General features: G+C 36.0%; 2 long non-coding RNA genes across 16 annotated transcripts; one reads left to right on the forward strand and one right to left on the reverse strand.

The window, feature by feature from the left end:
* The first annotated feature begins 605 nt into the window (after positions 1 to 605).
* Positions 606 to 2,699, forward strand: LOC133730132 (uncharacterized). Of its 2 annotated transcripts, none has more exons than XR_009856628.1 (3): positions 606 to 771; positions 881 to 948; positions 2,225 to 2,699. It is a non-coding gene; the product is annotated as an uncharacterized LOC133730132 (long non-coding RNA). The 2 variants fall into 2 exon arrangements; XR_009856629.1 differs by having other exon boundaries at positions 2,238 to 2,699.
* Positions 2,700 to 3,133: 434 nt separating this feature from the next.
* Positions 3,134 to 7,971, reverse strand: LOC133730131 (uncharacterized). Of its 14 annotated transcripts, none has more exons than XR_009856624.1 (8): positions 7,690 to 7,968; positions 6,013 to 6,584; positions 5,818 to 5,935; positions 5,381 to 5,472; positions 5,035 to 5,099; positions 4,488 to 4,691; positions 3,584 to 4,284; positions 3,134 to 3,488 (listed from the first exon to the last, which is right to left on the reverse strand). It is a non-coding gene; the product is annotated as an uncharacterized LOC133730131 (long non-coding RNA). The 14 variants fall into 14 exon arrangements; XR_009856620.1 differs by having other exon boundaries at positions 5,035 to 5,119; XR_009856625.1 differs by having other exon boundaries at positions 3,584 to 3,787; positions 4,220 to 4,284; positions 4,488 to 5,119; positions 7,690 to 7,967.
* Positions 7,972 to 17,782: the final 9,811 nt, after the last annotated feature.

Here is a 17,782-nt window from a genome sequence, read left to right on the forward strand (position 1 = left end):
AACTCGCATAGGACAGGGAAGATGAAATTGTTATTCGTGTTGTTACCAGAGGGGCTTTTAAGGAAGAAGGAGAAAGACATGTGTGTGCATCGAGGAAGAGAGCGGGAGCGCTTCGCTTCTTCCTCTACTTATCCAACAATAATTCAATTCAAATGCAAATGCAAATGGGTTGTACGTTGTTGGGTGCTAATCAGTATCTCAATCCAAAACCCAGTCAAGTCTGCCTCTCTCTCAAACGACCTCCGTCTGCATCTCCAATACTGCTCCTCATCTCTCTCAATCAAAACTTTCTCTTCTTTATAATCTGGGTTGTTACAAAATCCGACAACATTAGAATTACGTATACGTGGTGCCTGAGTTTCTCCGACGACGATAATCAAATAACTGTCTGGTTCTTTTCTCAAACAATCCCCACCCACTTTTTTTTCCTTATTATAGATTAAAAATAGAGTAACTTATGCAGCGATGGTATCAAATTACCTTATTCTTCTTGTTCTTTTTTTTTTTTTTTTTTTTTTCAATTTACTACGGAGATGCCATTTTGGTCATACACTTCCATTTATTTTTTGGTTTTGAATGGAAAAACCTGAAATCATGAGTCCTGTTTTTTAGTTACTCAATTTTACTTTCATTTTATTCATAGTTTAATATTTACTAATTACTACTATATGGTTTGTTTCTCAGAATTTGTTAGGGTTGTGTTGTCACTAATAGTGTCATTTGATTTCAGGTTGATAAAGCTTTTCTGAAGCAGCTCAAACTGTTCCAGAGGTAATTTTTTCAACTTAGGTTTCATTTTGTTTTTAAGATTTGGTTGTATTCAATTTAATTATGATTTGTATTCTTATGGATTTTGTGGCAATTTTGGTTGAAAGAACAGGGAATGGTAAGAGACTTGGAAAGGGAGGATTTCATACATGAAAGCTTTGGAAATGTTATCCCCTCAAGGTATGAAATCCTGGATCCATCTTTTTTTTTTTTTTTTTTTTCATATAGGTAGGAACAGAGATAGGCACAGATTGTGGTAGCTGTCAGAAAGTCATATATTTTCTTAGTGGAACCAACTTGTTTATATCAGTGATATCAAACAAAATTAGACTGACAGGAGATAGAAAATTTGGTAAGATTTATGTGTCCTACAGAGGTTATGCTAATGGTTTCATCTATTCAAGATGTCTACAAGTATCAGGTACACTCTATATTTGGCTTCATTTTATTGACTGTTTCTATACTTCCTTGTGGGTGCTTCTTTGTTTAATCCTTCTTACAATTTGTTCTAATTTTTCTTTTCAATTACTGTAATTGTAATTTTCCCCTCTTTCTCTTGAGTGGGTGAGTAAATCTCTTATTCAATTTTTTCATTCAGCATCATCTCATCAAGCTCTGCATGTAGCCTTGTGGGTTCTTTACTTTCTGTTTTACCAATTTGGAGTTAGCTCTATACTGCTGCTGCTAATAAAATGAAATTGAAAAACGAAACTTTTGCACCGAGAGCTCTTAAAAGTTTACATTTTGACTCGTTGGATAATATCAGAGTATGTAGCACGTACACAGTACACACATATTGTAGCTACTGCTCTCTCATTCTATTGCTTAATCTACTTAATGAGGTCATGGAAAGGGATTCTCTTAGGATTGCAATATTTCCTAAAATTTGTGGTACCATTTGTCTGTTTTCAGTTTTTTGCTTTCTGTTCAGCGCACTTCTATGTTGGTTTTGATAAGACCACCTTTTAAATAGTTTAACAGTTTAGTGCAGAAAAAATACACTAGAATAGACCACCTCTTGTTCGAGCCACTTAGAAAAGTGATGATCATCTCCATTTAGATATGCAACTAGAAACATTGATGCATATTTTCTCTTCGTTACAGAATTTCATTCTAGGTTAATTGTTAGCTAGGTGGATGAGAATACTCGTAAAATAACGCAAGAAAAGTACTAAGAAAAGGTATTCCACCTAAGAAGCTAGTCAATACATGCAATTGTTTTCTAGGATAAATGTATACTGCACACTGCTTGCTCAAAGTGCCGTTCATGGAGCAATGGCAGGGTTCACAGGCTTTTTAGTTGGGTTTGTAGTTATCCTCTCTCTTACAAGTTTGTTTATTGTCACACTTGAATTGTGGAAGCTTCTACTTTAACTGCGTCGTCTTAGTATGTATCTCATTCAAAATGTTGCTCTCAGAGTTTGAAGTTAAGACTGACATATTGATCTTTTTTTAGTTTTGATATACAGCATATTACTGAGAGCCAGAACCAGGTTGTGATTACCGATGGGATCTGGGCCACAACTCCTTTCTTCAACCAACCAACCGAGCTTCTTGAACCCCAAAGACGCTGATGAAGTCCAAAAAGAGGAAGAGCCTCCAACTCAACTGCTAGACGGGGAAAATTGTAAAGCTAGCAAGTACTGAAACATTCCTAGCATGACATGAAAACACGAGACTGTTTTATTCGAAACCTTCTGTTAGAATCATAAGTATTCAGATCTTTGGTTGATGCCCTACTGACCCAGAATGTTGATGGGAATTCACATTTTTGACTGCCAGTATCATCTGTGGAGCATAATTGTTTGCTGTTGTATCAGATGAATTCAATTCACCATGCCCTACCGAAGAGATTTCTGCTTAAAGTGTTCATTTGGTAGAAGCAAAACTAGCATATCTGAATGGGATTAGCAGAGTCTAATTAAGCTTCACCCTTGTACGAGTTTGTAATTACTTAGGTCATTGCATATTTTTGACGAGTGCTGCTACTGGCCATTTGTTCTGTTGGATAGTTTTGATGTTTAACAGAACAGAACAAATTCTAGTTTCATCAACTTGTTCTGCTACTGGCCATTTGTTCTGCTTGCACTGGTAGATTTTTCTTGGTTTGAAAAGAAATTCGAAATCATTATTCTAGTTCTGCAGTTGAAATTTAATGCTTACATCCAAATGTTGAAGCTTAAACTCAATGTATGGGCAGAACCAAGTTTCATCAACTTGTGTGCGTGCATGGTGGAATTGGTAGACCACAATGCCATGCAGTCTTTCATGGGGAAATAATATGGAGCTCAAGGAGGTGGTGAGATTGAGCAGTGTAATTGAATGGTTGGGTGAAGCTGAATTTCAAGTGAAAAAAGACTTGATATACTTAGAAAGTTTCCATGCATTCAAAATTAGGTACAAATCATAAAATCCCAAGAACAAAGTATACTGGTAGCATCTTGATCAGAGCCGAGTCTTCTAGCCGTCCCGGTTAGGCATTCAAATTTAGGTACAGATCATAAAATTCCAAGAACAAAGTAGACTGGTAGCATCTTGTTGGATAATCAAAGCCGAGTCTTACACTAAACAAAGCACACTGATACAGATTATCAGTAAACAAAAAAATTACATAGTTGAAAGTTTCTTGTTTTACATGTCAAACCTCTTCAATAGTGTCCATGTGCTCGTTCAAAAGCTCCTCTTCAATAATAGGCTCCAAGTGCTTGCTCAAAAGCTGGCTGAGAAAAGACAACAAATTAAACACACAACTCATAAAAATTGGGTGAACGAATAGCATTTTACTGGAGAGAGAAAATCAAGATGAAGTGATTACCTGACCGGGATGGCTAGAAGACTCAGCTCTGATCACCATCCAATAGGATAAGGAGGCCAAAGCCTTATTTGACTAATTTATGCAAGTTCAGGCCGTCTTTAAACATGTCATCTGTCAATCTTTTGCCTATCAACATCTCAAATAGCAGGATTTCATAGCTATAGATGTCACCACTTGCTGACACCTCCATTCCTATGCCATACTCTGAACTTCATTTCCAAATGTACAAAATAATAAGTATACAGCCTATAAACTATCGTGTTTGTATGCATCCCCACCTGAAGTCCTCGTCTCTTAATGATTAGACTGGACCATATCTAGGACCTAGATGCATTCTTTGACAACCCAAAGATCACATTCTAGATCAATAGATCACCTTCTAGCATATTTATGTATGCAACATGAAAAAGAAAAAAAAACGAACAGCAAGCTTTGACAACAGAACAGCAATATAGTTGGATGTCAAATAGGGACATTCATAAACACATTGGGCTTCTCCCAACCTACTATAAAATCCCTCTATAATATATTGTATTCTTCAAATAACTTCTATCATAATCAGACCCTCAAAATCCATAGTCACAACTGAAATACACCATTTCAGGTTATTAGAAGAAAAAGAAGCTCAAACCTTACTCTTTGATACTTCCAGCTACACTCTTGCCAAGTCTTTCTTTGAGATAACTTCAGTTTTCCACGGCCTTAGATCACAAAAAGAAAAAAGAAATAAAATATAAATTAGTAAAAAGAACTATAAATCTAAAACCACCACCTGGATTGAACAAGAACAATTATACAAAAAAAAAAAAAAAAGCAAGAACTTCTACAATAAGGTACCTCTAAGAAGCTTATAACAAGAAACGGAAAATGGGAAAAAAAATAAAAATAAAAGTCAATGGCTTACATGTAAACTGGTTGATTTGATCGATTCCAAAATCTTGACATCACAGAGATCCACATTAGTCCCCTGCTTCAATTGTTCTAGAAGAGCTGGTGGAACTAAAGACAGGGTGGGGAAAGAAACCTTTTGGTAATGTATTAACATATCAACAATTTGTATGCAAGAACAGCATGAACAAATAGAGAGGCTCAAACAAAATCGGGTCCCCTGAAAAGAAGTGTTCCAACCCATCAACATTTCATTCTCTATATCAGACTAGCCTTACAAAGTTTATTTAACTCAAGTATTGACAACAATATCCCAGAGATAAAAGTAAGATACATGATCTTCAATTTTCTAGATGAGTAAAAATACATATGTTTTGATATTCAAACTGATTCCAACGTAAAAAACTAAACATGGGTTTGTAACTTCCCGCAAGAAATTACAAACCTTAATATCAATATCACTGCAAAAGTGCAAGCCACAAAAACCCAATTTAAGATGAAGCCATTTTCACAGACAGAATCAAATTTGGTGAAAACAAGAAAGGTTAACACTCCAAAGCAACCTTAGAAGCAGCAGTGAAGAAACAGCAGGGAGATTTGGTGAAGTAGCACTTATCTTAGTTAGCACCTGCAGTCACAACCAGTCACCTGTGAGCACACGTAATTTCATATATTAGAAGCTAACAACCCACCCAGACTATACTCGTAAGAAACCATAGACAGGTCCAGTCTTGCATTCTCAAGCAATTTCCAAATCCCAAACAGGTATTTAAAGATGCTGAAAATTTACAGCAGAAGGATCCATCCAATTCACAACGAATTGATGCTTGGTTTCGAAGAAGATGATATGCATCCACAAAAGGCAGCAAAGGAAAAACAAATATGCCTCAAACTTGGACTGTGACTAACCTCAAAACTTTCTCAGTGTCTGGGTGATTCTTCTTCTTCTTCAGAGTAAGATCAAGGACTCAAAATCGATCAAACCTTTCACCCCGTAATCACTGCAGGCAGAAGAGAACATTTCAAGACAGTCAATGATATGCAATTCTCAAAATTCCGAATACAAACAACCTCTATAATTCTAGACACAAACTAACAATCAACACTTTCGGTCAAACCATAATGTAAACTATATTTAGCAAAAAGGCCAACAGCACATCAAGATCATACACCAAGGTCTAGCTGAACCAATAACCTCAAACCACATTCCAAGCTAAGCAATTCTCTCATAAGGCAAATCAGCATCAACAAGATTTGCGAGGAATAATCCTTCTGATTCTACTAATCACCAAAACGAAAGTTAATAAAACAAACAAACAAAATTGAATAAAAATTTGCCTCTGGACCTTGCTCTGCGTCCTGATGACTCTGACTCCTCCACCACCGTCGATTACAATGACTACTACTACGACTGCAGGTGTTGGGCTCGCGTCTTGAAAACTTGGTGCGTGTTCATCCTCATATCTAAAAGAAACCCCGAAATCAATTCCCAATTTGGGTTTTACCCATTACCTACAAATTGAAATGGAGAGAAGGATTACCCATTCGTGCTGAGCGAATTTGCTTTCCCAATTTGGGTTTTGAAGAGGGTGGCGATTGTGCACTGCTTTTGGAAGATGTGCTGGTGCAGCATGGAGATCATAACCCAGGCCAAATTATAAAAGCGAAATGCCATGGCTGATGGAGATCGGGAAGGGAAGTGAGAGGACTGTGGTGATGGGAAGAGTAATGAAATGAATCTGATAGCTAAAATGGGGGAGTTGGAGGAAAGTGAAATTGCACAGGCTGCTGAGCGCCTTTTCCAATTCGTTCTTATAAGCAAGTAATTTAACCAGGCTGTGTCATTCATTTAACCAGGCTTTCCTAACAGATACTTGCCAGAACTTCCATACTGATATTAATAAGCGCCAGCAGAAAAATATTAAACGCATTTTAAACAAATTTCTCCTTGAGAGAGTTGAGGAAAGGGTACCCAATGGTATTTTAAACATATTGTCCCAGATATTTTTAGCAAAATGGACGACATCCTGACCTGTGAATCTGTGATGGTGGACAGGGGGAATAGACAGAAGAGAATGAAGAATGCAGAATGAAGGAACAGGCAAAAACGGAACTGCAGAATGAAGGAACAAGCATAACCATACATGTTACATAGCTATTTACATTCTGGAATTTATATATGTAGTATAAAATTCATTTTTTTGTAGAATCAAATATTACAAAAACTATTAGTATTAAATGGAGTCTACCCCTTACGGGTACTATTATTATTAAAATACTCTGGGTGCTTCTTCATATTATCATATACATACATGTTAGACTAGTATATTAAAAGGTAAAATTCCACTGGCAGCCAACAGACCATGCTAAAAAATTGGATAAAGAATGGAAAGATATGCTTCTAGCTCATGACAAGATATGGGACCAGAACTCTATCCAAAAAAAAAAAAAAAAAAAGATATGGGACCAGAATGGGTTTCATGATCTCGTAAGAAAGCAGTTAGGAGCATCTGATCTATCAGGTTCTGCAAATGGAGCAAAGGTAGCAGAGAAACTAAGGTTTGAGCAAATCATGACCAATAACAAACTAAGCAACTGGCAGGAGCAAATCCTAATCTTGCAGCAGTGTGTAAATTATCATCAAGACCAGTAACAAACAAAGTAACTAGCAGGAGCAAATCCTAATCTTGCAGCACACAAGAGTGTAAATTATCATCAATCTATAACTCTATCTAATCAAGTGAAATAAAAACAAGAAGCAACCAGTACAGAGAGTGAGAACAGAGAGTAAATTCCAATTTATACAGCTGAATCTAATATTGCATCACAGAGTGTATAATCCCAATCTATAATTGTTGCATAACCATGATGTTGAGATCAGTATCCAAAACCAGAAGGCAACAGTTCCCAAAATTAACACTCCTCTGTTCCAAAATCACAGTTCCAACTTAAATATCTACTTACATGGGTCTATACCAATTGCAGAATATCAACATCTCAAACATTTAAAAGCATCACAACAGTCTTTTGTGTCTGTGCTAGAAGTAGAAACAAATGGGGATCAACACCAATCAACACAAGTGAAAAGGGTCCAGAAAATTCACCAAATTAAACAAAATCGAACTCAACCCACTGATATCAAATGATGGCAGTACTCAAATCATAGGCCTTCATCAAAATCATAGAAATTTGAAACTGAAATAGATAAAAAAACTAACCTGAATCAAATCGCCAAGCAGCCTTGCTTGAGCGAGGCTTCGATTTCCAACCCAAAATCGTGATGAAAGGCTAGATGAGGCGGCGTCAGAGGGAGAGAGATTTATGGGGCGTCTGTGATCAGAGGGAGAGAGATTGCTGCGGCATCATCTATCAAGACGGGTTTCATGGCAATCAAGTAATTGCCTCAACCAATGGAGGATAGAGACCGGTATTATCAAAATTTCATTAATCTACAGTAACACCCGCCACAGTGATTTCCTTAGGACTGGGCTCGGTTCGGTACCAGAGCCGCAGGCTCAAAACCATGTACCGTACCGACCTAGTTTGGTACATAAAATGGAGAACCACTATCGGCCACCTAAGTCGGTATACCAACTTATCGGTATACCGAGAGACTTTGTTGGTATCGGTTGGTTGGGCCTCCAACCGAGTTTATGATTGGGTCAAAATTCCAATGTGACCCATCTGTAATTTTAAAAAACCCAGACCAATAAGTAATGAAAAAAATCAGAAAAATAAGTATATAACTCTCATTCATGATACATCAACTTCATTGCATCATTTCATCACTTAATTGTTCATACTTCATACTTTATACAAATTCAGAAATTCCAATTCATAGTTCATAAAATCACTTCACTGAAAAAGTTCATAAAAATGTACAATAATCTGAATAACTAAATTGAAAGTTCATGTGAAGAAACAAGGGAATTAAACAAAACATCAAATAGACAGTAGCAGTTGAACCAAAAATCTGCAATCTGCAATCTGCCAAACACATGAAATTTGGTGTCAATGAAGCTCAGCAATGAACCAAAAATCTAATAACACTTAAGAGAAGACTACATCACTTATAAGTTATAATCTCGATTAGGTTTGAAGCAAGTCAAAGTGTCAAACAACTATTTTAACTTCACAAACATACAATAATTAAAACAAGCTAGTTAGAGATGGAATTAGACAGCTACATACCTTACAAGCACCTGTAGGCTGCTAGAGTGCTAGACATCAGTTTGAACAGAAGTGGTACTGTTAATTGATGATGCATCAATTCCCTGATTAAAAGCATTATCTGCAAAAGAACAAAAAAGAGGTTAATAACAATATTATGCTTGCTCAGTTATGAATAAGAAGAAAATCCACATTTTCAGTGGCTTACCCCTCTCAAGTTCCTCCAAAGTGTGGTACATCTCAAGATCATCTTCAGTGGGATCTTTATAGAAGTTTGGGGGATCAGATTTTAACCAATCCGAAGTGCAAACAAGGGCTTCCACCATTTTTGGTGTCAATTAAGCTCTAAAATGATCCACCACTCTTGATCCTAAACTGAATGCATTCTCCGAAGCCACTGTTGAGCATGGAATAGCAAAAATATCATTTGCTAGCTTTGATAGGACTAGATAGGTTTGCTCATTGGCCTTCCACCACTTGTGAATTTCAAAATTTTTTGCGAAGAGGCTCACATACCTATCCGATAAATATTGATCAACTTCATTTCTTATGCATTGGGATTGCTCAGCCATCCTCTCCCTTGCTATTTGCCTGCTCACTTCATCAAGGTTCTCCAAGTCATCCCCATCCAATCCAAAATATTCTACCATGCTTTGTTCAGTTTGGTTGCTGCCTTCGCTGCCCTTATATTCATCATACATGTTCAACAATATTTTCTTCAAGTCCCCTTGTATTGAGTTAATCGTTTCATAGCTTGTATCACACAAGACTTTCTCATTACAATAGTTACAAGTGCATCAACATGTATCTATTTGGTCTGAGTTCGGGAGTTTACATCTAGTAAAATGTGCCCAAAGAGGACTTTTGTTAGCAGGTTCTTTTCTTTTCTGCCCAATTACAGCAGGGGGTTGTATGTTGTCACTGCCAGGTTCAGATTCAACACCAGAACCTGAACCTAAAGCTGAAGGTGGGAGTGTTTGAGTGGGTGGTCCTAAAGGGGACTGCCCTAAAGCTGCAGTAGACTCTATATGCATGGCAGAACTAATAGAAGGGCTTGAGCTACTGGTTTGACTCAGATTTCCAGTTTGTGTACCCATAGCTACAGAAAAAGAAAGAAAACAAAAACCATAAATTAACAAAACCCAACAACAGTTCACACATCACAAGTTCACATAGCATCAAAGCTTCACAAATTTGTTCACTAATTGGTCTAATTCAACAAAAATGTCAAAAACAGTTCACTAGCATATATAACATTATAACATGTAACAAAAAGGTGAAAAACAGTTCACAAATTGTCTAATTCTTAGCACTAGCATATATAACATATCACATCGTTGATCATTCCATAGTTTGTTACATAAACTGACCTCTTGCTCCAAACGTTTGCTCCAATGCTCCTATTCTGCTCGAGCTTGAAGCCTTCAATGCTTGAGATTGGAAAAAAAATAGAGTAAGAGACACATTAAAAAAAAAAAACATATTGGAACAAAAAATAACACAAAAGACTTGTCATTGACTGATTTCTGATTACAGAATGTCAGAATTCCCTCAATTCAGTCAATTCACATCAACAAGATGCAAAGATAAAAAGAACCAAAACTAAGGAAGTATCCCTAGTTTGACTAACCTTCAATCAATGATGATGGAAGCATGAACTGTTAAGTTTGAAAATGCCTGATTAATAGTACGAAACATTACAAATTAAAACTAGACCACATAACTATACCACATAATCATTACATTACAACCTAATCAAACATTACATTAAAACTGGACCACAAAAATGCAACCTAATCAAACATTCAAACAAAAATAAGAGCTCTATATCAGTATATCAACATTCAATCTCTATAATGACAGAAACAATCAATTATCAAACAAAGTTACAAAGTCACAGACTGAACCTCACCTCTATAATAATTATTAGCTTTCCAAATCTCTAAAAGCAATGCCAATCGGGACCTGATATCCAAAAGCAAAGACCCAAACAAAAAACAAAGCCCAGAATTAGTTAATCACCAAAACGTGAAAACTTAGAACATTACATAATTGAGAGACCCTGCAGAGATCAATTCAGACAAAAAAAATAAAGTAATGGGTTCAGAACTCACAGCAATAGAGATCGATCCACTTGAAAGAGACCGATTCGATTTCACTTGAGATTAGTGGCAACAGAGATCGAATCCACTTGAGATTCAACATCAGCAAGCAAGATGCAAAACAGCAAAAAGTCAAAAACATTAGAAATCACTCAACTTAGAACATGAATTGAATGAATCCAAGAGCTTCTAACTAAAATTAAAACAAAAATTAACAAAAATTGAATGAAGACTCACCGACCGTAGACACGATTTGAATGAACAGATTAACACTTTCTGTGTTTGATTCTTGGATAGTTTGGGCTTCGAAGGAGAGATCGAGTCAACGAGAGGTGGAGAGGGTTTGAGTCTGAGAGAGACTCGAGAGTGAGGTTGTGAGGGACTGAATGATCTTTTTGAATCCACCCTTAGGGTTTGGAAAGTTTTAGTTTAATCCAACGGTTATAATTTAATATGCAATAAAACTATTAATAATCAACGGTTCAGATCATCAATAGATATAAAAAATATATAAATAAATAAATAATATATATTATATACGGTTCGGTACGGTATACCGTATTTTTCTAAAAATCAATACCAATACCGTACCGTCAGCTGTATCTCGGTTCGGTAATACCGTACCAATAGTTCGGCTACCGAAAATGTCGGCTACTGAATGCTTTGGCTCGGCTCGAACACGGCTGGCTGGTTTGACTCGGCTGAAAATGCCAGCCCTAGATTTCTTGGCTTCTGGCTTTTAAAAGCAAGGGTCCGGCTGCTTCTGCTTTTGGGCAGAAGCCACAGCAGCTTCTGGAGAAAGCTGATGAGAAGTTGGCTTACCAAACACTTATAGGTCTTCTGCTTATAAGCAGGGGAGCTAAAAAGCCCCCCCAAACATAGCCTTAGTATGGTGTTCACCTGGTCAGTTACTGACTAAAGAATTTATGCTCAATAACCTTTAGATTTACATCAAAATGGTGGAAAACAAAACACCTCAACTTAATAATAATTCTCTTTGCCATTGGATTTACATCCAAAGGTGGTTGAGCATTATTTTCTTAGTCAATAACTGACCCGGTGAACATTTTCGTTAAGAGTTATATGATTGTCACTAAATTGTGATTTTGATTATACATTGGTTCTGTTCGTAATTAGTTAATTACCGATCATTGGATGAGATAATTGTAATACTTTATGTTTATTATAAGAAATTCAGTCAATTTTGTTTTCAAATTGACTTCGACTTCGAGATCAATTTGGTCTACCATAATTTTATAACAGTACTATAATTACACATTCGATTCCTCTAAGAATAACCTCGTCAAGACTTATTATTAAGTTTGTCACCGAAGTTAGTTTTGTAACTATTAGGTTGACCGATGCCGTATTCGCCAACAATCATGCTAATAATTTCAAACGACATGTGTAACTACTCGATCGATACATCTAAAAGGTCAAAAATGAAATTTATCAATTTGGTTATTAGAAAGTAATATCAATGTGCCTACTAGTGTTGTATAACGTGTTCATTACATATAAGAATATGTGGACTCTCAAAAGTGACAACACGATGAAAGCTTAATTTGGAGAAGTCGACCGTTGGATGAGTGGATTACATTGTTTTATGGATGTGGTAAAAAATTCAGCCAATTTAATAATAGCTTCGACTTCGATCCACGTGGTCAACCATAATTAAATTTATAAAACAATATCTATATATATTAGGTTCCTCAAAGGGGAACCCTATCGAGACATATGGATATGGAGAAACTGACCACTGGAAGAGATGAGTGCAATATACTATGCTTTTTGTAAGAAAATCAACCAATTTCGTCGATGTTTTGATTTCGATCCACTTAGTCAAACTGAAGTTAGTTTTATAACTATTAGGTTGACCGATGTCGTATCCACCAACAACCATGGCAATAATTTCACATGACGTGTGTAGCTACTCAGTGTATACATCTATAAGGTCGAAAAATAAATTTATGAATTTTGATTTGGTTTTTAGAAAGTAAGATCAATGTGCCTACTAGTGTGGTATAACTTGGTCATTACATGTAGGAATATGTGGACTTTCAAAAGCAACAACGCGATGAAAGGTTAATTTGGAAAAAAAATAAAATTCAAACATCTAATATAATTACTGAGATTACATAATAAATCTCGAACCCTTTAAGCAATTTAATATATAAATATTTTTTAGTTATGTCGAAAAGTATACCTTCCATGAGCAACAAGGTGGAGGAAATAGAATTTATGAAAATCGACCGTTGGATGTTATCATGATAAGAAGATACGATTATGGTCAAAACTTTAGCTATTTTTGTTCACTCCAAGCTTCAAAAGACAAGAGCATCATCGGATCGTACAATTGACAAACCGTCCGTTAGATCTGACAAGTACATCATTTTAGACTTCAGGTTCAAAATTCAGACAGTTCTGTCATAGGTATGACGTCGATCCACTCGGTCAACCGATTAAAGCCTAATAACCCTTTTTTTGTTCACTACAAGCTTCAAAGGGCAAGGGCGTCATCGGATTGTACCCTTGAGACATCGATCATTAGATGTGCCAAGTACATTATTTTAGGCTTCATATGCAAAATTCAAAAAATTTTGTCAGTCATAGTTATGATGTCGATCTGTTCGGTCAACCGATTAAGGCTTAATAACCCTTTTCTTGTTCACTCCAAGCTCCAAAGGGCAAGGGCATCATCGGATTGTAACCATTAGATGTGCCAAGTACATTATTTTAGGCTTCAGATTCAAAATTCAAAAAATTTCGTCATAGTTATCACGTCGATCCGCTCGGTCAACCGATTAAGGCTTAATAACTCTTTTTTTGTTCACTCCAAGCTTCAAAGGGCAATGGCGTATCGGATTGTACAGTTGACAAACCGTCCATTAGATATGACAAGTACATCATTTTAGACTTCGGGTTCAAAATTCAAAATATTCCGTCATAGTTATGACGTTGATCCGCTCAGTCAACCGATTAAGGCTTAATAACCCTTTTTTTGTTCACTCCAAGCTTCAAAGGGCAAGGGCATCATCGGATCGTACCCTTGAGACAACGACCATTAGATGTGCCAAGTACATTATTCTAGGCTTTGGTTTCAAAATTCTGAAAATTTCGTCATAGTTATGATATTGATACACTCAGTCAACCGATTAATGCTTAGTAACCCTTTTTTTGTTCACTCCAAGCTTCAAAGGGCAAGGGCATCATCGGATCGTACCCTTGAGACAACGACCATTAGATGTGCCAAGTACATTATTCTAGGCTTTGGTTTCAAAATTCTGAAAATTTCGTCATAGTTATGATATTGATACACTCAGTCAACCGATTAATGCTTAGTAACCCTTTTTTTGTTCACTCCAAGCTTCAAACGGCATGGGTGTCATCGGAGTGTACCCTTGAGACACTAAACCATTAGATGTGACAAGTATATTATTTTAGGCTTCAAGTTTAAAATTCGAACAATTCCGTCATAATTAGTATGTCGATCTGCTCAGTCAACCTATTAAGGCTTAATAACCTTTTTTTTGTTTACTCCAATGTCCTGTTTACTCCAAGGTTCAAAGGGCAAGGGCATTATCGGATCGTACCCTTGAGACACCGATCATTAGATGTGCCAAGTACATTATTTTAGACTTCAGATTCAAAATTCAGAAAATTCCGTCGTTATAACGTCGATCCGCTCGGTCAACTGATTAAGGCTTAATAACCCTTTTTCTGTTTACTCCAAGGTTCAAAGGGCAAGGGCATGATCGGATCGTACCCTTGAGTCACCTACCATTAGATAGGTTTCATGTTCAAAATGCGGCCAATTTCATCATAGTTATGCCTTCGATGTACTTGGTCAACCAAATAAGGCATAATAACCATATTTTTATTAACTACACACTTCAAAGGGCTAGAGCATCAACGGATACAAGACATGGGACACCGACCGTTGGATATGCGAGTTACATTATTTTTAGCATGCGGTCCGAAATGCATTCAATTTGATCTATGTTTTGACTTCGATCCCCTAGGTCAACTGAATAAAGCTTTATAACCTAATTTTATTACTATGTGGTAAATACATTGACGAAGGGGATTAAAGTCTAAACATTTAAGAAATTGGATAAATTTTTGAACCGATGCCTAAAATAATGTAATTCTCACATCCAACGGTCGGTGTCCCAAGTCTTGTATCCGTTGATGCTCTAGCCCTTTGAAGTGTGTAGTTAATAAAAATATGATTATCATGCCTTATTCAGTTGACCAAGTGTATCGAAGTCATAACTATGACGAAATTGGCCGAATTTTGAACCTGAAACCTAAAATAATGTACTTGTCACATCTAATGGTCGGTGACTCAAGGGTACGATCCGATCACGTCCTTGCTTTTTGAACCTTGAAGTAAACAGAAAAATGGTTATTAAGCCTTAATCGGTTGACCGAGCGGATCAACGTCATAACTATGACGGAATTTTCTAAATTTTGAGCAGGAACTCTAAAATAATGAACTTGTCACATCTAACAGACCGTGTCTTATGTGCATGATTCGATGACGCCCTTACCCTTTGAAGCTTGTAGTTAAAAAAAATAGGGTTATTAACCCTTAATCGGTTGACCGAGTAAATGGAAGTCATAACTATGACAAAAAATTTTGAATTTTGAACCGGAAGCTTAAAATAATGTACTTGACACATCTAATGGTCGGTGTCTCTACTGTATGATACAATGACGTTATTGCTCTTACAGCTTGTAGTGAGCAATAATAGGGTTATTAGTCGGTTAACCGAGCAGATCGACATCATAACTATGATTGAATTTTATGAATTTTGAACCACATCCATAAAGCAATATAACATACTCATTCAACGGTCAGCTTCTCCAAATTAAGCTTCAACCGCGCTCTCACTTTTGAACAATACACATCTTCCTATATGTAAGGAACAAGTCGTACAACATATAAATGACATAATGGTATTTCGTGGTACTAACCAAATCAAAATTGATAAATTTTATTTTTGACCCTCCACCTAGTAGTTACACAAGTTGTGTGAAATTATTGGCATGGTTCTTGTTGGATATGGCATCAGTCAACATAGTGGTTATAATGCTAACTTTGGTTTGACCAAGTAGATCGAAGTCGAAACATCAACGAAATTGACTAAATTATTTACATATAGCATAGAATATTGCCATCATCTCATCTAACAATCAGTTTATCCAATTTCAAATGTCTCGATGAGGTTTCCATTAAGGAATCTAACATATCAATACCGTTTTAGAAATTTAACTACGATTGGCCATATAATATATTTTGTATGTACGTGTCTTGGAATGTAATCGAGGATGTATCTTTTGTAATATAAAGTGGCAATACCTTATAATATATTTTATGGGAAACCTCTATCTTGCTTTCAATTATGCTTATACGTACGACATGTCTTCTTCTGGATATATTGTCACAATTTGCGGACATTATCTCCTAAACCTATGACAGAAATCATCTCAGATGCTGAATTCGAATTTGAAATAACTTGTCTTCATTTTATATTTGTAATTGGAGTTGTAGTCTCCAATGTGATATTTTTCAAAACCAAAGATGTAGACGATAAAAAAGTCAACTAATTATATTGAAATGGATGTTGCAATCACCATTCAAAATTGAAAATGGCCTGTTCAACAGGTTCTGAATTTGAAAACTAGTTTTCCAAAAATATTAAGGGTCTGAAATAGAAGTTGCGGTCACCATTCAGAAATTAAAATGCTCTGTTCGGGAGTTTCCAAATTTGTAAAATTGTGTTTATTCGGCATTTCAACAACTTTATATGGCCATTGCATTGCAATATTTCACACAATACAATAAAAATGTATTACTTAAGTCAATGTCATCAACTTGAACATAAGAAACATATTAATGACCAACGAACTCTCGACTTCATTTAACAATTTACAATAAGTGGAAACTCTCTACATTGAATATTCATTATCATTAAAGTACAAATTTACTAATTATTTGTAGGTAGTTTCTGCAAGACCCACATAATACACATATTGAACTATCCAAAAAGAATAACAGAGAGGACTATTGTACCTGGATGAGAGTTGCCAACCCTTGATGATCAACATATACTTCAGCCAAACACAGATATGTGGGAGGATTATTCTGCTGAAAAAGAAGACAAAGAAAATGGATCCGAACTTTTACCATCTACTTATCATATTGGAAGTTGAAAACGATATTTCTAGCTCAGGTTGTTCATCAAGTGTAGATGACTGAAATTGAAAGCCAAATACTGATAAGAAGTCATGTCAAGAACAATGAGAAACAGTGTATAGATCTCTAGTTTAAAATTTTTCACTATTCACAATAGATAAGCAAATCTGCATAACATAAATTTAGTTCCTCAGCCATTATAAGTTACACTTGTATGTAGATACTTATCCAGGAAAATAAAAGTGAACACTACAATTAAGTGAATGCATTCAATTTCAATGTGATATATTTTCTACTGTAATAAAGGAAAGGACAATGCGGCTATAGGTCTATATGTTCAATAGTTACAACCACATACGTGTATCAAAGTAGAAAGGAAAGGACACAGAACAACTTGAGAAATAAGGAAACGATTCTGGAAATATGTGAAAGGAAGTGAAATAGACCGTATCAGAAAACAATTTCGAACGGATCAGAGTCTACAAAAATTAAGTAAAAAGGCAGAAACTGGCAGTTCATAGGAAGACATAACTTGTGGGATTTCATGAACTTCCATTGTTTTGGCATGAGATTTTCGGAAAGCAGGAATAGCACCTTAGGTATGACTTTTGAGTAACTATACGTGCATCAAGTGTATGGGTAGTGAGACTGAGTACTGACTATATTGTTCCAATGGTAATTCAAAGCTCGTCTAGCATGTGTAGAAGAAATCCATGATGAGATAAACACCTATGAATCCACTCTAAATTAAAGAGCATCTACATACCTTCTCTTTATTCAAACTCGTTTTCTCAGTTTCAATTTCATGTTCACTACTTTATAAACCTAAATTATGAC

Source organism: Rosa rugosa, chromosome 2 (assembly GCF_958449725.1).
Source record: "Rosa rugosa chromosome 2, drRosRugo1.1, whole genome shotgun sequence".
Taxonomy (NCBI): Eukaryota; Viridiplantae; Streptophyta; class Magnoliopsida; order Rosales; family Rosaceae; genus Rosa; species Rosa rugosa.